Source organism: Aythya marila, assembly GCF_965140915.1.
Source record: "Aythya marila genome assembly, chromosome: 12".
Classification (NCBI taxonomy): Eukaryota; Metazoa; Chordata; class Aves; order Anseriformes; family Anatidae; genus Aythya; species Aythya marila.
In genome coordinates this window covers 13,719,295-13,744,608 of record NC_139053.1, presented here as the reverse complement: position 1 = coordinate 13,744,608, position 25,314 = coordinate 13,719,295, and positions in this window count along the sequence as shown.

The following is a 25,314-nucleotide window of genomic DNA, read 5'->3' as shown; positions in this document are numbered from 1 at the left end:
GCATGTGCAGGTGACAAGCCAAATTCTGTTACTGTCATTCATGTGGTATGCAAGGAACATTCTGAAAAACAACAGAAGCATAAATGTTTCTCAGTATGGAGAAAGAAGAACATAGTGTATATTTGTCATACGGCAAAGATAAAAATGAATTAGATATGTGACAGATCTAAACTGCTAGCTTTTGATTTTTGTACTTTAAGCTCCAAAAAGTAAGTTTTCAAAATACATTACAAATACAAAACCAGCAGGAAATGCACAGTCTGACTGAATGCAGAACACAGGTGAATGCCTATTTGCAATTATCAAATTTCACAGAATGCACAAAACTCAGCAGCAAATAGGCAAAATTAAAACTGGAAGTAGATAGCACTGCCAAAATTCTGAGTTCAAATAACAAGGAGTTAATTGTCCTGTATGTTGAAAAATATTATGAGGTCATCTTGGAGTCACTTCTAGAAAATGTATCTTATGTTCTTTGTATGCACATCGAGGTTCAAGAATATTTTTCTACATACAGACTGTAATAAAGACAATTGTTCTAAAATTGAAAGTATGTTAACTGCATTGCTTGTAACAGTTTTGTCAGCATTTTCAGTGTTACAAAAATCAACAGATTCCTTGAATACATCATTCAGAGGGTGAGAAAACCCTTACAGTAAGGCAGGAAGGCTAAACTCTGAATATGAACAGCTCTATTATCTTCACCAGGAAAGTAAAAGCAAAAAGCAGACATAATAGCATCATCTGAATGTAGGAAGATTTTTTTTTTTTTTTAAATCACTGGGCATGAAAAAATGAAGATCCAAGCTTACATGTGATATCCTATTGTAAGCCTCACCAGTGATGTACAAAATACCAAAAATTAGACTTCACTATTTAGAACTTTCTAGAACTACTATTAACTGATAGCAACAGCAGACTGCCACTTTCTGTAATGACTAGCCTATTAGTTTCAGAGATAGGGAAATAAGTAGTCAGAAACCTTGCATTCCATTTCAGGTTCTAAGTAAGACTAGAGCAAAACCCGATCTTTGCGTCGATCCCTCTGGTCGCCATAAATGGTCTACTTGCAGCTAGAATAACAAGAAATTTTTCAAAAGCCAGGCAACTTGGCTAACAGAGTTTTCTCTGATAGAGAAAAAAAGATTTCATCTGTCAAAGATCACGTTTCAGTTTTTAAAAAGTTCCAAGAGTTGATGTTTTAAAGAAAAAAAAAGTCACTCTGCCACAATAAAACAAAATGTTTCATAACTGTTTCCTCTTAGGAAATCACTTCACCATGTTGTCAACTGTCTAAAATGAAGGAATTTGGAAATGTAGGGAATTTTCTCTGGCAGAATTTTCATTCAGAAAAGCCAGCAATTCTGTTGCAGATTTATGAAGGTTTTAAGCAACTGAAAACAAAACTTTTCATACAAATGCTGACACCTGTAACAAACACCAATACCTGCTCTATTTATATGGATCATGTCACTTCATAGAAGCTGCAATAATTTGAATGCTATGTTATTTTTTTTTTTCTGTTCTTGTTTGTTTGTGGAGATTTTTTATTTTTTTTGAATCTTTTTTTACACTATTTGAAAGCGCGAGAGGTCATTCACATCACTGTTCCTGAAAAAAAGAATGGAACCTTTGAATTATGCATGATTTTTAATGTGCTACTCATATCTGTTTCTCTTTATTTGTATTATTTCTTTGGAATTCCTCAATGTCAGCAAAGTAGAGGTATTTGCACTCAGAATAAAGGGCAAAAGACTAATCTCGGTTTTTGCCATATCTGAGTGTATTCGTGTTTGCATAATGAACGAGACAGTGCATGATGAATCACGTATCACAGCTATTATCTACTCTAAATATAGAGGAGAGATTACTGCCAGTTTAAGCAAAGGCTAACAATTCCTGGCTTTTAAAGCTTTTTCTACAATCGCATTTAAGGAACATATTCCAGTTTTTGTCCAACAGAAGATAAACCAAAACAATTAGAAATAACCCATTGGAAACAATTAGAAATAGAAGAGTTTTCTCTGTAATACCTTAATGTTTTAGATTATTGCAGTGTAGAGTATCACTAGGAAGAAACTATTTCATTGTTGAGAAAAGCAGTTTTGTGATACCTGCCTTTCCATAACCTAGTTACAGTAAGTTTTACATCCTCACATACTAGTGACTACATGGCATGGTTACACTAATGCTGAGGTAAACAGCCAGCCACAGTGTGATATATTGGCAGTGGTTTTCCTAGGAAGACCACTATATTAAATATAATATATTTATACTATATTAAATATAGTATATATTTAATCTCAAAGGGAATGTTATATATATATATATGTTATATATATATATATATATATATATATATAGGAATAAAATAGATGAGCTAGAAGTCCTGGCCCAGTCCCGCAACTACGACATCATCGGCATAAGCGAAACCTGGTGGGATGAGTCCTGTGACTGGGGTGTTGCGATAGATGGTTACAGGCTCTTCAGGAGGGACAGGCAGGGTAGGCGAGGTGGTGGGGTGGCTATGTATGTGAAGCAGGGGCTGGACTGTGTGGAACTTCAGGTCGGCGATGGCAAAGTTGAGAGCCTCTGGGTAAGGATCAAGGGACGAACGAATAAAGGGGATGTCGTTGTGGGAGTCTATTACAGACCGCCTGGCCAGGATTATAGCGCCGATAAATTATTCTTTACAGAACTAAGAGAGGCCTCGAGATTAACTCCCCTTGTCCTTATGGGGGACTTCAACTTGCCGGACGTTAACTGGGAGTGCCACATGGCTGACACGAGCAAGTCCAGGAGGTTCATGAAGCACCTAGATGATAACTTCTTGGTGCAGGTGCTAACGGAGCCAACTAGGAAAGGAGCCCTCCTAGACCTGTTGCTAGAAAACAGAGAGGGTCTGGTGGGAGATGTGGTGATTGGTGGCCACCTCGGTCATAGCGACCATGAAGTGGTTGAGTTCAAAATTTATGGTGACAGAAGGAAAAGTGCCACCAAAACCTCATCCCTAGATATGGGGAAAGCGGACTTCAGGCTGCTCAGGGAACTAGTCAGCAAGGTCCCCTGGGAAACTGCTCTTGAAGGCCTCGATGTCCACCAGTGCTGGTCACTCTTTAAGCGATGCCTCCTAGAAGCACAAGATCAGGCAATTCCAAAATATCGCAAGTCAGGCAGGCGGGGCAGGAGGCCGGCGTGGCTGACCAGGAACGTTCTAATGGAAATTAGGCGGAAACAGAGAGTGTTTCGCTACTGGAAGGAGGGCCAGGCGTCATGGAAAGAATACAGGGATGCTGTTCGTGTTTGTAGGGAGAAAGTTCGAGTGGCCAAAGCACAGCTAGAGTTGAAGCTGGCTGTGTCTGTGAGAGAAAATAAAAAGGGTTTTTTTAGATATGTAAATGGAAAAAGGAGAACTAAAGAATACATAGGGCCGCTCCTTGATAGGGAAGGTCTCCTCACAGACGATGACGTAGGCAAAGCAGAGACGCTTAACGCCTTCTTTGCCTCTGTCTTCAATGCCGATGATGGGCTTCGGGACCCAGGGTGCCCTGAGCTGGAGGGCCGGGACGGTGGGGATGACAAACTCCCAACTGACCCTGAACGTGTGCGGGATTTGCTACTCCACCTGGATCCCTACAAGTCAATGGGTCCGGATGGGATTCATCCCCGGGTGCTTAAAGAGCTGGCGGATGTCATCGCGGAACCTCTTTCAATTATTTTTCAACGATCCTGGGAATTTGGAGAGGTCCCAGTAGACTGGAAGCTGGCAAATGTTGTGCCGATTTTCAAGAAGGGTCAGAAAGAAGACCCTAGCAATTACAGGCCTGTCAGTCTCACGTCAGTGCCTGGTAAAATCACGGAGAAGTTGGTTCTCGGACTTATTGAGGCGCACCTGGGGGACAAAGCAGTCATTGGTCCCAGCCAGCATGGGTTTGTGAAGGGTAGGTCCTGCCTAACTAACCTGATTTCCTTTTATGATAAGATCACCCGTATGGTGGACCAAGGGAAACCAGCTGATGTGATTTTTTTGGACTTCAGCAAGGCTTTTGACACGGTTTCCCATAGGATCCTACTGGACAAAATGTCCACCATAAAGCTAGATAAAAACATCATACGATGGGTGAGCAATTGGCTAACGGGCAGGGCCCAAAGGGTTATGGTAAATGAGGCTGCGTCAGGCTGGCGGGCGGTCACCAGTTTGGTCCCTCAAGGCTCCATTTTAGGGCCAGTACTTTTCAATATTTTTATAAACGATCTGGATGTAGGAATAGAGGGTATTTTGAGCAAGTTTGCTGATGACACCAAACTTGGAGGAGTTGTGGACTCAAATGAGGGCGTAAAGGCCTTACAGAGGGATCTGGACAGGTTGGAGAGCTGGGCGATCACCAACCGCATGAAGTTCAATAAGAGCAAGTGCCGGGTCCTGCACCTGGGACGGGGAAACCCTGGCTGCATGTACAGACTGGGCGATGAGACGCTGGAGAGCAGCCTAGAAGAGAGGGATCTGGGGGTCGTGGTAGACAGCAAGTTGAATATGAGCCAGCAGTGTGCCCTGGCAGCCAGGAGGGCCAACCGTGTCCTGGGGTGCATCAAGCACGGCATCGCTAGTAGGTCAAGGGAGGTGATTGTCCCGCTCTACTCTGCGCTGGTGCGGCCTCACCTCGAGTACTGTGTGCAGTTCTGGGCACCACAGTATAAAAAGGACATGAAACTGTTGGAAAGTGTCCAGAGGAGGGCTACGAAGATGGTGAAAGGCCTGGAGGGGAAGACGTACGAGGAACGGCTGAGGTCACTGGGCCTGTTCAGCCTGGAGAAGAGGAGGCTAAGGGGAGACCTCATCACAGTCTACAACTTCCTCGTAAGGGGGTGTCGAGAGGCAGGAGACCTTTTCTCCATTAACACTAGTGACAGGACCCGCGGGAACGGGGTTAAGCTGAGGCAGGGGAAATTTAGGCTGGACGTCAGGAGGGGGTTCTTCACAGAGAGGGTGGTTGCACACTGGAACAGGCTCCCCAGGGAAGTGGTCACTGCACCGAGCCTGTCTGAATTTAAGAAGAGATTGGACTGTGCACTTAGTCACATGGTCTGAACTTTTGGGTAGACCTGTGCGGTGTCAAGAGTTGGACTTGATGATCCTTAAGGGTCCCTTCCAACTCAGGATATTCTATGATTCTATGATTCTATGATATTAAGGCAGGCATCATAAGCATTCCATTTCAGCAGTTTTTGTTGCTTTTACAATTAGCAGATATTTACGATACTGAGTAGAGAGACAACAAACTGCCAGGAGATGGTCATATACTAAGAATTTCAGGGTAGACCAATCATCGTGAAACAATACACTGTACAAATTTTAAAACGGGTATGCCAATCAAGTTCCCTCTTTACTACCAAAAAGTGTAACTGTGTAATTCAATTACACTTTTAATCTTACAATAAGAGGTAATTAGTACATATGAAAACAGAGCATGTTTGCCCCTTGGAGCTCTTTCTGAAAAATGTAGAACAGTAAGAAGAGGTATGCTGTTATCTCATTCGTATGGTTGACTAATTTTTGCAGCCTTTTTCCTAGATCAGATAGAGTGGCTTGGCAAATTTTTGGGTTGAGGAGGAAGAGGAAATGTGGATTTGTGTCAAAATGATATTTTAGTGAAGGCCTATTTGAAAAATAGTCTATTTTCATTATTCTACACAACAGTCAAGAGGTAAAATAATTATACACTGATAAACATTGAAAATTCTTTCCAGAAATAAAGTTGATTTTATCAACTTGTGTAAACTTTATAGACAGTTCTCCTGTGGATGGAAAGTATTACAGAGTCTTTATAAAAAGAGGAAATCTCTTTGTTAATTGGCACTTAGGGAGACTTCTGACCATGCCTAACAGCAGTAACTGAATCTTATATGAGCATGTCCTAGTATTTCTCACATCCAAAGTATGCAACGTTATTTCAGTGTCTATTTCCAGAATCTACATTCCAGATTCCATTGAGGATCTCTGCTAATGTTAACCAGAACATGTTTCTGCAGAAGCAGCTGCTGACAGCAGTACTCACTGTCAATTTTCCCACTTACTAAAATGGCCTTTCTGCCATTATTTTTCATATTAAAACAGACCTCCTCAGTAAAGATAGCATACCATGTGGTGATCAGCTATCTCCATATTTCCCACTTCTGCAAACAAAAAGCAACAGAAAAAAAAATTCCTTACAATAAAATCAAAAACCCTCTTGAATAGACAGGACGTTTCTCACCCACCATTTCTGTGTCAGCTACATGAATATCACTAATGAATAATACTGAAGTGTGAGTTTCTACTTAAACTGCATACCTGAAAGGGATATGGAAATGATTGTGTTATAGCATGTCAATTTGTAAATAAACCACGATTGTAAGTATCAATTATATCAGAGCATTTCCCTTTAGTTAGGGATTTGCTGACACATCTTGCTGTATTTCAGCATGCCTGTTACCTTGAGGGCAAGGAGAAGAGAATTGGAAAGTGATATTAAACAAACAACTCAAACCTGCTTTATATCTGGCTCATCATCCATTTCTTGGATGATCAATACTTTGATATATACATGTGGGATTTTCCAGTATCATTTTATTATTACAGAAAAACAAAAAGGTCCTTCCTATAATTAAATTCAATAAACATACTCAACATAAATGAGCTGAGATAATCACTTCTAGATCTTAAGTGTCATGATCAGTGCTGTTTGTTTACAATAATCAGACCCTGGTCAGTGTTTGAAGGGCAATAGATAATGGACAATGGCCTTCTACCCTACTTAGAAAGGAACAGTCCAAGGAGATATGAAATACAAATGCAGTGGATATAAGAATATTAAGTATAATACTGTTAGGAAGGTATGATATAAAAGTCATACATTTTTAAAAACTATTCTTTAATTATTACTGTAAGTTCAAAGCAATATGTTTCAAGGACAAAGCAATGACTCCAAGTCAAGAAAGCCTAGAAATGGATCAGAGTGCATACACATAACATCCATTTCTCAGCACTTCTGACTAATCAATTCAATTTCAAAAGTGGAATTTGGACTAAAAAATGTGCTCAACTAACAGAAATCAAAAAGTGGTCCAATCAAAACACCAAAACTAAAAGACAAAGAATTCAAACAAACAATCTAATTCACATGGAAAATATTATTTTGGAAAACTATGACAGTAAAAATACTCAAAAAAAAAAAAAAAAAAAAAAAAAGAAAAACTGTGAAAGAAACCTTGCAAATAACTTAGCCTATTCTCTGTTCCACTCAACAATTGAGTAAAGAATAGCTAATTTATTCCTAAAATAGATTAAATTCTGTGACAGTCCAACACAATTTACAATACTGATATTATAGTATTAAATGCTTTATTAAAGTGAGAATGTATATATATTTACCACTTCACATATACCAATTGAGTACTTGAAACAAAAGGAAATTGATTGGTTTTGACATTACTTTTTTAATTACTATGTACAATTAATTTTCTTACTGTTTTTGTGTGTTTATAAACAGCTTAATTTTTTTGTTACTGTTTTGACCTAACTTGTAAGTCTGCTCTCTCAGTTTCTCCTTACTAAAAAAATGCAATATGCTTGCTATTTTGCACTTATTTGGACCTTCATCCATCTTCCATTTCAAAGATAACCACTTAAGACTCAAAGCAACTTTAAGCAATTCTCTCAAGTAATTTGAGTGATCTTCTTGTCACTGATGTGAAAGCATCCAATTCACAAAATCTGTGTTCTAATCCTTCCCTGTTCTGTAACAAGTTTTCTCTTTTGCCACTAACATTAGTAGCTTTAAATATATCACAGATGAGCCTTTTAGTTAAGACTGATGCAGAAAAAACATTAACACTCTAACCTTCTCCAAACATGTGATCATTTATTTTCCTTCTTATCTGAGAAGAAGAACAACTCTTTCCTTCATTTTCCTCTTACTACTAATATACTTACTAAATCCTCCCTTTTCTTCTTTATCTTCTTTGCTAGCTGTATCCGGTCTTTTGATGTTTCTCTTACATGACTTATTTTATCAGATTTATGCTCTTACTACTTTGACTTCTTTTCTATTTTCTATTGATCTTTCATAATCAACTCATTGAGGATCTAATTATTTAGCCAACGTGATGCTTCACTAAGCTTCCAAATGCCTTCATTGTTTTAGAACACTTTTTGCTCTTAGTCTTAATATTTCTTCCTTAAGTACTGTCAGCACCTCCAGAATCTCTTTTCCCCTTAGATATCAGATTTCACCTAGTGATTTTCTAAGCTTACTGAAACTTCAGTTCTACTTTACTTATTCACTAGTCTTATTTTCCCTTTCCAAGAGTCACGAATTGGACAACTTCATTACTATTCGGGTCCATGGAGTCCATAATTCCTTCAATCACCATGTGAATTATGTCATTAAATAAAACACAAACAAACAATGCTTAAGACAGTAGTGTGAGATTTTTGTTAGAATTTCTCATCTCTGAGCTGTATAACTTCTGAGATAAGTCTGGTTATCCACAGCAGGATAATATATCTAATCAATAAGAACAGTCCCAGGGTGCCTCATTTATGTGAATTATAATGGTGAAAGTGCTTCATCCATTGAAATACCCAAAAGCAAAAGTTGTAAAGATTGAGGAGGCTGGAGATGAACTTAAAAGGTCAAGAACATGAGCTCTTCTAGCTTTGTCTTTCTCTCAGTAACTGATTTGAAAAATACACTAGAGCAGTTAACTGAAAACCAATCCTGAAAAGTGTGATACTGCAGAGCAGACACGGGATTCAAGAGAACATGGTTTCCCATCAGATTTGTGAAGACAGTTCAAACATGCTTCAGTGTTCAAATTATCTGAAGTATACCTCAGCCTTGTATTATCCTCTAATACTAGTTGAAAAAATGATACTAAATGCTACAGGAGAGCAACTGTTTCTTTTCTTTTCTTTTTTTTTTTTTTTTTGAGTTGTTCTCTAGTATGTTGTCGGAACTTATAAGCAATATTTTTAATCAAGAGAGTACGCATAACAAATTATATAGGACCTTCTTAGCTAAAGAGCAATTTTTGTATTGTGTGCCATTTAATGTTGTAATTTTTAATACATAAGTCTTGGTCATAGTGCTGCATTTCCTTCTGCGTTAATGAACACTGACATTAGAACTCAATAACAACATTAATATATTCTCATTTGCTCTTATCAGCATGCCCCTCTCTGCATGCTAAATGACACTGTCACAAAGAAATACTGTACCTGTTGATAAAGTCCATGGAGTGGAATTTCTATTCAAAGAAGAAAATATTAACTGTATATTTTTGTTGCATAAAGAATATGGTTCTGATAGCGGATTGATAGTGGAAATAAAGCATGGAACCAATCATATTCCCATGCATTTGATATGTTTTATGTATACTAATCACGACATCACCTGAATTTCACCTCCCTATATGCAGTGTTAATTTCCCCCCTCTCTTTTTAGAGCATTTAAGCATAGTTTAGATCAGACCAATAATTAATAAGAAAATAATCCTCAGAAGAAAATCATTGCTGTTTTAATAAACTCTCATTTAGGAAACTCAATCAGTAAAATTTACATCCCAAATGCTAGGTAATTACAGTTCTTCTCTAAGAATAGACTGATGAGTATATATAGTGTACTAAACAACTAATAACCAAGTACGAGAATGAGAATGTAATCATTTTTGCATTATCAATACTCAGCTACCTCTCAGAGGAAGAAACCTCCTATTTTGAACACTACATTCCTCAAAGAGTCAGAAATACAGCTGAAAACTCACCACCCTTAGGAAAACCAATAGCGCCTACCTTAGCACCCAGAAGGATACCAATAGGGTTAGCATAATGCCCAAGAAAGGGGTGGATGCTAGAAAGTTTGCATGTATGAGTGTTAAGTATAGTATTATAGGGAATTGATGTTTATAGTTCAGGAATCCAGTTAGTATTATTGTAACTAGACTAAAAATATCTAAGTTGTTGATTATGTCTATTTTTAGTGTACACTGACTATGTGTAGTACTTGGTCTGGTACCTCATACTGACTGCTGTCTTACCTTATAAGCAACACCTTAGAGTCACTGAGAATCCAGGGGACACCATAGGGTTCCATGAGGTACACTGGGTTGGCTGCAGAAGAAAGGGGTTACGGAAGCCATGCCAGAACCTGGGATCACAGAATCACAGAATTTTTAGGTTGGAAGAGACCTCAAGATCATGAGTCCAGAGTCCAACCTCTGACCTAACGCTAACAATCCCCACTAAACCATATCCCTAAGCTCTACATCTAAACGTCTTTTGAAGACTTCCAGGGATGGTGACTCCACCACTTCCCTGGGCAGCCTGTTCCAATGCCTCACAACCCTTTCAGTAAAGAAGTTCTTCCTAACATCTAACCTAAAACTCCCCTGGCTCAACTTAAGCCCATTCCCCCTCGTCCTGTCACCAGGCACGTGGGAGAACAGGCCAACCCCCACCTCACTACAGCCTCCCTTGAGGTACCTATAGAGAGCGATAAGGTCGCCCCTGAGCCTCCTCTTCTCCAGGCTGAACAAGCCCAGCTCCCTCAGCCGCTCCTCGTAGGACTTGTTCTCCAGGCCCCTCACCAGCTTCGTCGCCCTTCTCTGCACCCGCTCAAGCACCTCGATGTCCTTCTTGTAGCGAGGGGCCCAAAACTGAACACAGTACTCGAGGTGCGGCCTCACCAGAGCTGAGTACAGGGGGACGATCACCTCCCTAGCCCTGCTGGTCACACTGTTACTGATACAAGCCAGGATGCCGTTGGCCTTCCTGGCCACCTGAGCACACTGCTGGCTCATATTCAGCCGACTATCCACCATCACTCCCAGGTCCTTCTCTGCCTGGCAGCTCTCCAACCACTCATCTCCCAGCCTGTAGCTCTGCTTGGGGTTATTGTGCCCCAGGTGCAGGACCCGGCACTTGGCCTTGTTGAACTTCATGCAGTTGACCTCAGCCCATCGGTGCAGCCTATCCAGATCCTCCTGCAGAGCTTTCCTACCCTCAAGCAGATCGACACACGCACCTAACTTGGTGTCATCTGCGAACTTACTGAGGGTGCACTCAATGCTCTCGTCCAGATCATCGATGAAGATATTGAAGAGGACCGGCCCCAGCACCGAGCCCTGGGGAACGCCACTAGTGACTGGCCTCCAACTGGACTTGACTCCATTCACCACGACTCTTTGGGCCCGGCTATACAGCCAGTATCCAGGATTTGGGGCTGCAGACTAGTTGTACAAGACCAGGGCTTCTTTTAGTGAAATGTTAATCTGAGTATTTGCAATTCCACTGTTCTTTGGAGGGTAAGGCATACTGTTGCACTAAGAAGAAAGTTCCACTGACAGTGTGGTCAGAAATGTAGAAAAATAAAGTTTTAGAAACTAGGGGTTAACACCTGAGAATAATCCAAATGCCAAGAACATAAAACTTTAGGGGAGCAAAATCAGAAGCTCTTCTGCTAATTTTGAGGGCTGATGCTCCACAAATGCATTAGAATTATGAAGTTAGTGAGGATGTTAGCAGATGTTAGCTTTTAATTCAGAATCTGGACAGTATGTAGCCAGAGGTAAGAAAAAAATGGATGATGTCATGTGCAAAGTATCTCAGTTTTGCTCCAAGATTTGAATCATCTTGCCTTTAGATGATATTCTGTATAATGCTCTCCAAGTTAAGAAAATCAAACCCTTCCAGGCTACACTCAGTCTCCTATTCCCTAATGTAAAACACCTGAGATTACACTGAGCTAGGTACTGAGTACTCATCAATGCACATGAGATCAAATAAAACTGGCTTAAAATGCAAAGGCTATCAAAATGTCAAGTGCTCTGAAAGAGAACAGGCCCTAGATATCTCAAGTGGGGAGATAAAATTGAGACATTGTGTGTGCAAGTTTAATTACCGCATCTGAGCTTTTTAAGACTTGATCTTTCAAAGCTGATATGCTCTAACAAAAGCTGTTTCAGATGTGTGTACATATACACATCTTAAAAATAACATTTCTAATAGTTGCTCTTTGTGGTTAAAGTTCTCCAAATCAGCCATCTGCTAAAGGAAAATATCAAAAGCAAATATGAAGGTGGTAATAAATGTTGTTTGGTAAAAACGGGAAAAAAGGGATAGGCCAGATTCTCAGGTATACAAATCACTACATAATTCAGCTACCACTGAACTAGGCCAATTAATATGATTGAAAACCGGTACCAAAGATTACAGAGAAAGTACATCAGGTGACATGGTGCAAGCTTTTGTTACTCTACTGCAACAGTTACTGCAAATAGCTAATCATCATGTTTAAAAATCTTTCCTGTAACAGGTGCTAAAATCGCTTTTAGCTAGAGGAGTAAAAGCAACTAATAATTACTGCAAAGCAACCAGGTCTAATGCCTGGGAATTAAATTATAAGAAAATGACAACCTGGCACCAGCATGAGTATCACTTTTTCATCATCATATACTAATGCTACTCTAGGAAAGAGTTCAGAAACACAAGAGGGAAAGGAAGTAAATGTTATTATTATTTTATGCAGCAACAAAATAAAATCAATCTTAATTGTTAACAATAAATAAAATAGCTGAAAACCTTCATCCAACCTGTCTTAAAAGAGAAACTGGTTTCTGGTTCAGCCTTTTTTTCCATGGACTGGTTAAAAAAGTGATTCATAAATAGAGAAGCTATCAAGGTTTCCCAAATACATCTGTAGTGTCCATTTCACAGCACATGATTCAATACCATTGCCTTACTTTACAATGTCAGCAGAGCACAATTTTATAATGAGTTTTTTTTAGGTATTTCAAATCTGTAATTCTTTATGTTGCTCTTTTGACAACATTATAAATTAAAAATGAATTTGTTCCCCTTTGGGGCAAATCTGGTATGCACTATCCTGGATGTTGAAATCCACTAGTAGTGTAATTTGGGGAGATTACAAGGTACAAGGGATTTTATTTATTTAAGAAAACATGCAAGTTCTCATGGTTCTTTACATACAAAAAAAAAAAAACCATGGAGATAAAGAATAGGAAGTTTTCCTGTTGCTTAATTTGCCTGTAGCAGAATGTGTTGTTGCACTGCAACTACAAATCGCATTAAACAATTCATGCGCTGGGGCTGAAGGAGTGTTTGGTCACAGTGGGCAAAGGGAAAAAGGTTCTACAGACATATCTGGTAGAGTACATTCCTGTATAGCCACTATTGCAAGAAACTACAACAATACAAGCAAAGAGTTTATATTAGCAGGAAACTTAAAGTTTAGAACAACATCAGGCAACACTATTATTAGTAGTAGGCAATACTGCCTAGTGCTGTGACTGTGAGATCACTATGCTATCTTCTTCCCAGATCTTGTTTCAAGTACAACTGCCTATGTTTTTGAAATACAGTCATTGCCCTGAAATGTTATAAAATAATAATTTCTTTTTATTCTTTAATCACTTCAAAAAACAGAAATACCAAAGGGAGGGAGCTTGAGCTGTTAGTGTTTTTTACTTCACATTTTAAGCTTTACTGGAAACATCTAAAAACTTAAAATTATGTTATGGCTAAACTTTTGTCTAGTTTCCTGTGATTACAAAAACTACTGTTCTAAACATAGCAATAAAGATCAAATATGTTATTCCATAAACAAAAGAACTGGCAAATACAGGTTCTGGTCATCAGTTGCTTTGGGAAGTATAATAGTATAATATATTTTTATTGAATTTTTCACCTTTATTTTTTATCTTTAGATACAGTGTTGGGTAAAAGAATTAGAAAGAAAAAGGCTACGAAACTGTCAGTTATATGATATTGCATAGTATACTCCTGTTTCAGTATTTTATGCTTATCTAAGTATTTAACATTCCAGGACTGAGAATAAAAGTAATTTACTTTATTTTCATTTCAAATATATTCAACTGGTTGTGTACACGTGCTTATATCAGATATAATTATAACTGGGCAATTTAAGGGCAGAAAAATGTAGCTAGGACTATCCATTCTAGAATTACAATACCATGAAAAATGTATAAACAGAAAAACAATATAAAGTAAATTATGGGAAAGCAACATACAATTGGCTCAAGACACCTTCTATACCATTTTAACTGCATCGAGAACAACAGCAAATGCTTTAAACGCAAAGTAGACTTCTCCCCAGTATCGATGTAACTGCTGTGTATGCCAACACGTACTTTCCACTTCAGATAACTGCTGTGGATATGAATATGAATATCCTGAATATGGATTTGATAAGTCTGTGGAAAACTGAAGAGGGAATTTTTTGTCAGGAATACTGAGTTGCCAATGGGGAATGTTCCCAAGTGAAATGGGGACAGAGCTAAATATGGCAAAGTTAGCTTCAGATAATGTGATTCTGTTAATGCATTTACCTTGTTTAACTACAGGTGAGAAGCATTATTTCTAATGATATAATAACTTGTGCGAGCATAACCCAGAGAAAGTTCTGCTGACAATGTATAATTTACATTACCTTCTCCACAGTCTCCACTGAACTGGGAATTTTACCCATTAGTTTTTAAATGTCATCTAATGGGTTCTTTTAAAGAAAGCCCATTGAATTCTCTTTTTGCTTCCTGTACATTCCATTACACTACATACTGCAAAATCTGAAATCCTCTATTTGCTTGACTTCCTTTCTTTTCTAAATTCTGTTAATCTCCTCATGACTGGTTTTTAAGTTCTGTTTTAATACTTTTTCTTCAACAGAATGAGAAAGACTACTGTTAATATAAAACACTTAATAAAGTGTTATACTCACATTTCTGCTCATTCTGAGGGCTATTTCCATAGAACAGTGCACAGAGAACTGAAACATCCAGCTGGTGAAAACAATCATTTGCAATATTCACAGTTTACCGGTATTGGGACCCCTGAACTTCACCTACAATAAATAAAGCTAGAAATTGTGGCTACAGTTTACTGGCACTTTGCCCTTTTCTGTTCAGGAGTACATCAGAGCACCTGGAAAGAACTTGCCCAGAGTATAGCCAGAAGCCTAGTTCCAGAAACACGACCATAAATCTTTGTGACCTTTCAGCTATGAGCATTCCTCCTTTGAAAAGAGTTGCAATACCTGCTGCTCAGCAGGGCTTTCTGGGCAGTGGCATACTAACTGTCTAATACCAAATTGCAAACACCTCAAACAAACAAACAAAACCTTAAACTGCATTTAAACTCAAATATTTAAAACTTCTACACATAGTAAAGTTCTCACAAATAATCATGACATAGCAGAAATACTCTTAACCAAGAAACTGTATGACACCACCTACAATTGAAGGCCAAGATCACTAAAACCTTTGAGAGCAGTACTTGCTATTATGCCTTCACCAGGCTAAAAATCCAAACCATATTTCCTGATTCATGTTACTTAGTTCAAATTTGCCTCTTTTGCCAACATAAACAGGATTTTCCTACAGTAACATCAGGGCTGTATAATGTTGTCTTTTCTCACCTCTTTTCAAAGTGAAGGTGAGGATCCCCTCAGTTCCTCCTTGCTGAAAAGAAGATGGCTTCTACTGAAGAGAGGGGAGGAGTAGCACTTGAATAAAATAGAAATATTTAAAGCAGGCATCATATATTTTATGGCTCACTTTCCCAGAATATGTCATATTACTGCAAATGTTTTGTAACCCTTTTAAATTGATTTTTTTTTTTTTTTTTTTTTTTTTTTTGCATATACTTGCTAATTAGTCCAGAGTTGGTTTTTTTTTGGTGTTTTGTTTTTTGTTTTTTTTTTTGGATGAATCATCAGTCAGTTCCATGAGACTCTGATGTTTTTTCATTTACTTAGGCAACAGGATTGTTCTTACTGATCAAATCTAATGGATAGTGGCAGTACATATGAAGAGGGGATTTAGGAATAAGATAGTAAAAATCTAAATCTCTAAGCCATTTGTGAATTATAAATAAAGAATAATGCATTATAATGAATTGCCATTCCAAATCCCTCTGACCATGCAGATAAGCAAATCCATGCTAGCTCTGAAGTCTAATATAAACCACAATCAAATAAAATAAAGTCACTTTCATGGCTGAAACAGATGTGCACAGCATTCTTGTTGAATAGATAAGAAATTAAATATTCAGATGATTTTTTTTTTCAGCTCTAATGTATTATTTCATGAAAGCAGTTAACCTTCTGTAGTATGCAATATTCTCCAACTTCCCCACCTCTTCATTGCATTAGTAACAATGCATTAAAAACAAACAAGCCAGCATTTGGAGTACATTGTATCAATTCAAAATATCTAGATTTTACAATATAGCTTGCACTTTCCAATATAAATAATAATTACAGAGGGTTTGGTGCTGTGTAAGTTATACACTTACAGAATTATTCAAATGAAATTTTGAATAAACGGATGATTTGCAAAATATTTCAGTTGGCTATAAGGGAATTAATTATTTCATGCTCCTATGTAAAGCCTATCAGATCTACTGCAAACTTTTCCGTTTTGTATGCACTTCAGCTCCAAAGCAGCAACACAGCTCATGGAAGTCACTTTGAATCTAGATGGTAAAAGATATAATCAACCTTTCCCCACTGCTTTTCCAACTAGCTGTTGATAAGTGGTAAATAAAATACTTAGTATGCTATTTTAAAACACATCAGTTATGGTTATAAACATTTGAAGAGTTGTAACAATCAAATTACACTTGGGTCTAGATCTCTCTGACCTGGTATCCTCAGGACTCCTAGATCAATCTTAGCCACCTGAATGTACACAGGGCTACATGAATTAATCTTTTACACTACTCTTTGATAACAGACTCAGTGTGACACATGTTCATTTTTTTCAGTAGTGGTTGTACTGGGTCTGGCTGGGATGGAGTTAACTTTTCCTGCAGCAGCTCATTCCATGGTTTGGAAGCCATTTCTCAAAGAAAAAATAAATGCAAAGAAGACTTGCAAAATGGAAACTCTTAGATGGTATATGATGGAAAACTAAGACAACTTTTACTTTAAACATGACTGAAAACTAACTCTGCTTGTTCTTTTATCAGAGAGAAAAAAAAAAAAAAAAAAAAAAAAAGTTCTATCTCCTTATCCAAATCTCTAAGGACTGAGAAAAACAGGAAAAACAGCCTTTATTCAAAATATTTTTCCAAACATCCTTCTGTGTGATGTAACTACCATATATATTACGTATTACATATAATGTATATTACATGTATATATTTGTCAACATACACAAAAGTTGATAATTAAGAATTCTCTATCTGTGGTTTAGCACATTGTCATCTTATAATCCAGAAAAAATGAATCACTGGTTCCAATGGCACTATTAAAAATTGAAGCTCTGTATAATTATGTCAGTTTTAAAATGAAACAGCACTTCAAAGGGCATGGACTGATAGGAAAGGTAAAAACTTTGTAAACGATAAAATAGAGGGTATCTTGACCTTTGTATGAAAGTTGGATTTCACTTTAGGTTAATTATATTGCAAATCATCTCCTCTCTATTCAGGGTAATTTACTTTAAAAACATGAAAATAGGATGTTTCATCTGAGTGCATGTTGAAACTACATAAACAAAATTTACATCAAGAGCTATCTAAAGGGGCCCAGAACCAGGGCATTTAGCTCTTCTATATTCATGATGCAGTTAGCTGACTCACAACAAACTTATCTTCCATCATTTAAGCTAACCTGGACAACCTTGCATAAGGGCCACCTGTTATCTGCCTAATCATCACTTCATTCACAGTCTCTTATTGCCATCCAAGTCACTTTTTAAACTTAAGCTATTATTAATGCTATACATAAAAATGAGTTCTGGCAATTTCCTGATTTTCCTCTCACCTGCTAAGTAATAATCAGGTTGCATAAGGTTTCCTATTAAACAGAATTCTTTTAGATGTTCAGACTTCAGAGCTGATTTTAGCACAGGGAGCAGATGTTAATAGCTTCTCATCAGCTTCTTGAGCTTGTTTTCTGCAGCATGTTTCTACTTCACTATTACATACTCTGCTTCTATTCCTTTTATACTTTATTTGAAAGTGTTAATGTATTTTTACCGTATCCTTGGGAGAGTTCCACAGTGTTTACTGGAACTAAAACCAATATAATTCTAGGCAACCCAAATTGCTAAATATGGCATCTTATATAGAGAAGTGTTTTTTTTGATGTTGTTGTTTATTTTTTTAAACAAAACAAAACAAAAAACTAAAGTGGAAAAGACATTTAGATTCCACTTTGAATTGGTGTAAGGAAAAAAACAATCCCATATGATACAGAAATTATACATTCTATTCTAATACATTCACAATTAATCAATTTTGTGAAGAGAAACAGAGGATTCCCCCTAAACCTTCTATTTAAGAATTGGGAATCATAACTTTGTCATAAAGGAAATAAAACAGGAAACCTGAAAGGTTTCTGGCTTGCGTTCTTAAAGTTTCTCATCAGAATAGCTACTAGCTCATGCTTTGTTTTTCTGGATTATAGTTATAAAGCTTAAAGTTTATAGATTACACGTGTCCAACTAATGTAGGTAAAGCAAGAAGTTACTGGCCTGCTGAGATGGACTTTTTCTAGACAGTGATTACTTTTCTGCACTCTTAGTATATGCATCTATTGGATTAGGCACTGTAAAAGCAACCGTCTTAAGGCTTAGTCTTCAGATAAGTACCAATCCTGAAACAGCAACAATTCTAGAGCACTACAGATCCAGCATACTATAAGCTTTTTACAGACAACATCTTATTAGTGATTTACAGTCATTTTACTTAAGGATGTGATATTAGATCTCTTAACTCATATGAGGACTTTCTAAGGTTTATTACTTCCCCAAAGTACTAGTCTGCCCTTTTCTCCATATCATAATATAATATTGTCTTTTAATGGGCAGCAGGATAGTTAAATGCCTCTGAGAAACTTACACAATTCAAGTGTTAAAATACTTGTCACCGTTGATCTTCATATTTTGAGACCTACGTCAAAGAAGGAGTTCAGGTACCTGTAAGTTGACTGTTACAAAGATGAACTAATTTTAAATACTAGCTTCAAACACTTGGCACCCTGAGTATCATCAAAACTGTTTCATACCTGTATTCAATCTCTAATTATGGTCAAGAGTCCCAGAATGCGCCATATGTGAAAATGGGCTGAACAGAGTTGATAGGAGGAAAAAAAAAACAGACACAGAAAAAACGCTTCATATGATGATGCATCTAAACCTCATGCCTCTGAGGCTTTCATCTAAAAGTGCAATGTGATAGGAATCAACTACAAATGCACAGCTAAGAGATTCAGGAGTACATAAGTTTCGATTTGTGGCATGGAGCAAGATGCTTGTTTTCCTTTTCCAACACGGCTGTCAAAGATCAAGGATACTGATTCTGTATTTGTACTGTATGATAGTGTTTTAAATAAAAAGGAAAAAATAATATGTGGTTACAGCAATTGCCAGGAATTGCAAGTATTACCCCCAATAGATTGAAAACCTCAAATCTGTTTGGCAAGAGATGGCTACACCTGCCATGTTATACAGATGTGGTGGGCTGACCCTGGCCAGCAGCCAAGCAGCCATGCAGTTGCTTCCTTGCTTGCTCAGACCCCCAGCAAGACAGTGGAGAAAATAGAAAGGGCAAAAGCAACCCACCCACTCATGGGTGGAAATAAAGACAGCTTAATAACTAAAGAAAAGTAGAAAACGAACCAAGTTATACCTCCCACAAGCAGACCAATGCCAAGCCATTGAGAAGCAATAAATACTTAAAATTAAGCACATTCAGGATTTGACCACTAGTAACAAGATATTTAAAGAATTTAGATAACTCCCAACGATAAAGCTTACTAGCTGTCAGGACATAATGGAAGGTCAAATATTTGCCCAGAAGTCTCTAAAGTTCCATGTCTGAATGCATTTTTCCATTTAGCTGTTAGAAGCTGGAATATCACTGAGTGTTAACGGGAGATGTACATTTCAATCCAAAGTAAACTAAGCCATTGAAATTGCCAAGATTTATATAAGCTATGTAAATATTGTAAAAGAAATTGGAGTAATTCTACCAAAGTGTTTACATGTATCTGTGAGCTCTGTACACCGTAAGACCTGCTTCAGGTAAATGTGTGAGAACATTCTTCACACTGTTCAGTAAATCTCAGTACAAGCTGGGCCCACCCACTGCTATGCCTTCGCTGACTTACGCTGATCCTGGGTCCTGTCTTAGGAACTAGTTTTTACCCATATTCTCTGTAGAATTTGAAAACTAGAAAAGTCTATTCTGCATTTTGCACTTGGCATTTACAAGGGAATTGCATGACTGACTACAAAGTAGACACTGGGGGTGAGATGGTAAGCATGCTGTGCACAGAGCCAAGCAGCAGAACCCTTAAAAAAAGAACACAGACGGTGCAGATGCATCAAGTTCAATCATATATATATATACACACACATATACATGTATATATATGTATATATATATATATGTATATATATATATATATATGTATGTATGTATAAATATTCCTAGTATAAACAACATATTTTTTTTCAGCATCACTCTGAAGAGCTATTACATCTCTGATCAGTACAAGTAGCTTGCTAATGTTAATATTGCATGAACAATGGAAGTAGTGTACAGCAATTATTTTGTAAGAAGCTTGTGATAGAAGAGGCAATCATGCTCTCAGCATTACAGATTGTTTTCATTGTTTGAATGCTGACAGTTATATACACTCAATTTTTAATTGTTAATCTTTCTCTGTTTTGAAATGTGTTATCTCCGAAGAAGTATTCTTTGATATATACCCTTTATAACTCACTTTCCTGCAGAAGTATCATAATTCTATCTGCAATCAAATATTAAAGTTTAATATACTTGCACAGCCAAATGATAGTGCTTCAGATGTATTATGAAGACAAATCTACATGTGAAGCACATACATGGAGTGCAACAAGGAAGGAAGAGGCTAACCACAACACATGCCTGAAGATTTTAATACCAGTCTCCAATTTGAAATGCAGAAGTTACAGCTGTGTAGTTCAAAACTAAACAATATTATATCCTCTCACTTCCAAGTATACATATAAAAAAATATTCTATTTTTCTCAAGCTTCCATTTAGTTCCACCTTACAGGTATTACTCTGGAAAAAATCTTATGGCTCCAACGTTCTCTAGATAACTTTTCAAATGTAATATAGATTTTCATTTGTAATAACACTGGTTATGAATAAAACATTTAATGAAGTATATAATTGTTTGTTTTAATTGTTATTCTATGTATTATATGTGAAAGCCTTTTTTTTTTTTTTCCTCCTTTCTTTCTTTTTCCTTTTCTCTCTCCAAGCCCAGTCATTTCCAAGTTGTCAAAACATGCTTAGTCTCTGGGGCTGCTTTGTCACAGAAGGTAAGATCAAACCAACGGGAAAAAAAAAATAATAAAAAAAATACAATGAGTTTGAACCAGAGGCCAGCTCAGCCATGCAGCAATAAAAACAACAGCAGTCTTTCCAAAGTATCTGACAGGCTTCATTTGTCTCAGAACAGACTCTGCCATGTGACATTCTCAGGCTTTCCCATCATCCCTCCGCTGTGCTGCAGCCACTCCTTTGTGCACTGCCAAAGAAGTACGCAAACTGAGCGAGGATGCCAAGAGATTTTCAAATAAATATGACTTTTAGGAGAATCTGTAAGTCAAGGACCCCAAGCAGGCATCAATTCCTCTCTCTCTGCCAAAGAGCTGTCACTTTCTTGGAAAGTTAAATTTGTCACAAGGAAAGAAAATTTCACCATAGTCTGTTTAAATAACTTAGGGAGTACAATCTTTTCCCAGGTGTGTTTTCCACAGAAAGCAAATGTATCAATCATTTTATTCTCTGAAATAACAATTTATTATCCATGCAGGAGGCCTTAGATTCAATCTGCACACTGTTCTGAGTGTCGTGTCAGATACTAAAATCTGTCATCAGTCTTTATCAAGGAAATCACTCTGTTCTTATCATCAGTTTTTATTAATAAGATTATTTATTACTTCAATAATTAATTATGACAAGTAGTCTGCCATTTGTATAATGAATAAATATTGATAAATTGCTTGGCTAATACACTGTTGCTGTATAACTAGCTTTGAAAACATGAAGACCTGAATGGTACTAGAACAAATAATTTAAATTAAGTATCACACAGTTAGAATTGAGCTTATATTCAGCTAAAACAGTCTTTCAGACTGCACAGTACGAGGGGGCAGGGGTTTATGTTCAGGTGTGAATATCTTAAAATGGTCTGAGTTTTTTGAAGCTAACACCAAATTTTGTGTCCCATATTTCAGACACTTTAATAAAAAAGAAAGTTTCATGGCAAATCATCTCAACTAGATCTTCCCTAATCAGTTATCTCTTCTTGATTTGAGGATGAAGATTATCTTTCCATTCTTGAACTGCTTAGACTGTGACCACAAGCTTGGTCTCAGGCTTTTGATACCACAACAAATAATAAAAATTAACATTCTTAAAGTAGCTACAATTAATTAATAGCGATAATGTTAAGAAATTAATGTTTTTATTTTTATTATTATTTTTATTTTGAGCTCTCGCATTTTTGTTCATCTCTAATGACTAACTGTAGATATTAATCAGAGATAAAAGCACTGACAGTTACACCTGTGGCATCTTGTCATAAGAAAAAACAGTTGCAAACATAATTGGTCCTTTCTACTGCTACACAATAGGTTTTTAATGCAGTGGATGAGATTTCTGCAGAAGCTTGTACTGAGAGATTACATAGTGCTAAGTATTGTCAAGACTTCTGAGACTTCTTACTTACAGAAGTAGAAATTTATGCCTAAAAATGCCTTTCAGAGCAGTATCAATGCATAACTGAATTTGGACCCCTAGTGAAAATGACTGAACTTCTGGGAAATTTGGGAAAGAAGTTAAGTAATGGTTTATATAAGATGTGTCATTCCTGAATATTGCTTCAGAGATTCCACTTGTTTATTCTGTTTTTTGTGAGATTTATTCTCATGATAGTTCTGATCTGTTAGAACCCTGGAACATCCATCAAAGGACTTTAGCAGCCATTGAAGAAAACCTCTGCCCATACATGAACTTCACTGTCTAGTCTGAAACACAATGTGAAAGCCTGCCACAGTTGTTAGCTTTGGGGTGAGCTTACTCTGTGCCAACACTGTGAGAACAATTGGAGAGCAGAAAAGGAAGCTTCTTACTCCATTCTTTCTTCTCAGAAAGCTGCTAAGGCAGCTTACAGCAGATTTCACTAACAACTTTGATAAACAAAGCAAAATAAATCAGTGAAAAAAAAGCTTTTTAAAAAAACTATATGCAAGTTTGTTTATAAATTTCCACCAAAGAAACTAAACAGATGGAGAAAGATTTCCAAGACACTTTATAATATGCAGAATGTAACAGGTCTAGAAGATTTACTGAAATTTGATAATGCTGCATAATTCTAGGCTGTTTCTCAATTTCTTCAAAATAAATTTTTATTTAAACTTATTCTTATCATCAGTACTATCTAGTTTAAAGTTTTATGTAAAAATTTTGAAACAGACTTCCCCTCAACATTGCTTTGTCAAAATATTGTGCAACAAAATAAAGCAATGGCTCTTCAACTTGACAGTTTAGGAAATACTGAGTAAGATCTGATGGCAGCTATGTCATAGACACTACTGAATAGTGTACAGGAACATACTCCTAACATTAAAAAGAAGATTAAAGGCATTGTTTGGCAATGCGAACAACTGAAATGAAAAGCTGTAATAAAAAGAACCCTTCCCTTCTCCAAGTAAGGATGGTAACGTTTTCAGAAAGATCAAAAGAAAAACTTTAAAAGCTAGAATTATGTTTTTCAAAACATGTTCTGAATCAATAATCAATGGCTGGCACATGTGTGTGTATATATACACATACATACATACATATATATATACATATAAAGCATAACAAAAAAAAAAAAAAAAAAAAAAGAAAAGAAAAAAACAGTGGCTATATTTTTAGATATTTCAAAATCTATAAAAAAAAAAAAAAAAGAAAAAAAAAGGAGAAGGGGTAGAAGTGGGAAGGTAATTGAAGCCTGGAACATCTCTACATTAAATTATTGCATTCACCAGTTTTCTACTACTCCAAGAAAAAACAAAAACAATTTCTTTTTGAATCATGTTTTGAATCTCTTATACATGTAATATTTCCTTGATTTAAATTGAACTAAACAGAAACTCATTAACAAAATTTATTATGATGTTGATTACTAGGTAGGCTTTTCTCTTCTGAATAATATATTTAGAAAACAAATAATATATTTAATCCAATGATTAATACAGGAACAGAATGCTTTCTCATTATCTGACAGTTAAGGTACCTATTTTCTAAGACTTCTACTAAACTTATTTCCATATCTCTGTAAGTGATAACTTCCTGCATACTGAACTTTAATATTTCACATTGTATTATCTGACTTATAAAAGTGTGTACTATTGCAACCACATCAATATGCAAAAGAGGTTGCTGGTAACAGACATCATCAAGAGAAGACAAAATACAATTGTTATAGCAGATTCCTAACACAGTTTAAGATAAGTTTAAGATAAAAAGTTTCACTGCTCTGTATATTAGAACCAGCAAAACTTTACCCAAGTACGGAATAGACAGTTTTTAAAGAGTGTTTTTTTTGTTTGTTTGTTTGTTTGTTTTTAAATATTTCTGACTAGTTAGCTCCACAAATACTTCCCATATCAGCTGTAGTTTTCTGATATCTGCAGATATTCTTTACTATAAGGTGCGTGTGCATGGATGTACAACAGGAGGAACAGAACTTGGTATTGACTTCTATTTAACTTTATGAAAAAAATACTTTTGTGAAAAAACACAATCTTTAAAAAAATGATCTGTGAAACCATGGCTTCACAACCTTTTCATATTTTACTATTACATTTGATTCAAAGAAACATACAGTTGAGTCCTCTGTGTAGACAGAACTGTTACCTCACTCTAGTTTATTCTTAAGGATCTACTTTGCACAGAAGAATTGGTGTTTGTGGAGGACTTGTTATTTGAATTGTAACACAAATGCACATGGCATGTATGTAACAACATTAAGGTGCATGTTAAATATCCATTCTCACTTGGCTGTCCTACTGCCCAACACATCATAATATTGATCTGCCTGTATCCGTGTATTCATACAAATTCAGACTTTAAACAGTCACAGAAGGACATAAGCAGTTTGAAAAATGGGGTGCATATGGACCACAGCTGAACAAAGTGAGTCCAGATACTGAGTTATACATTTCACGCGGACTTCAAAAATA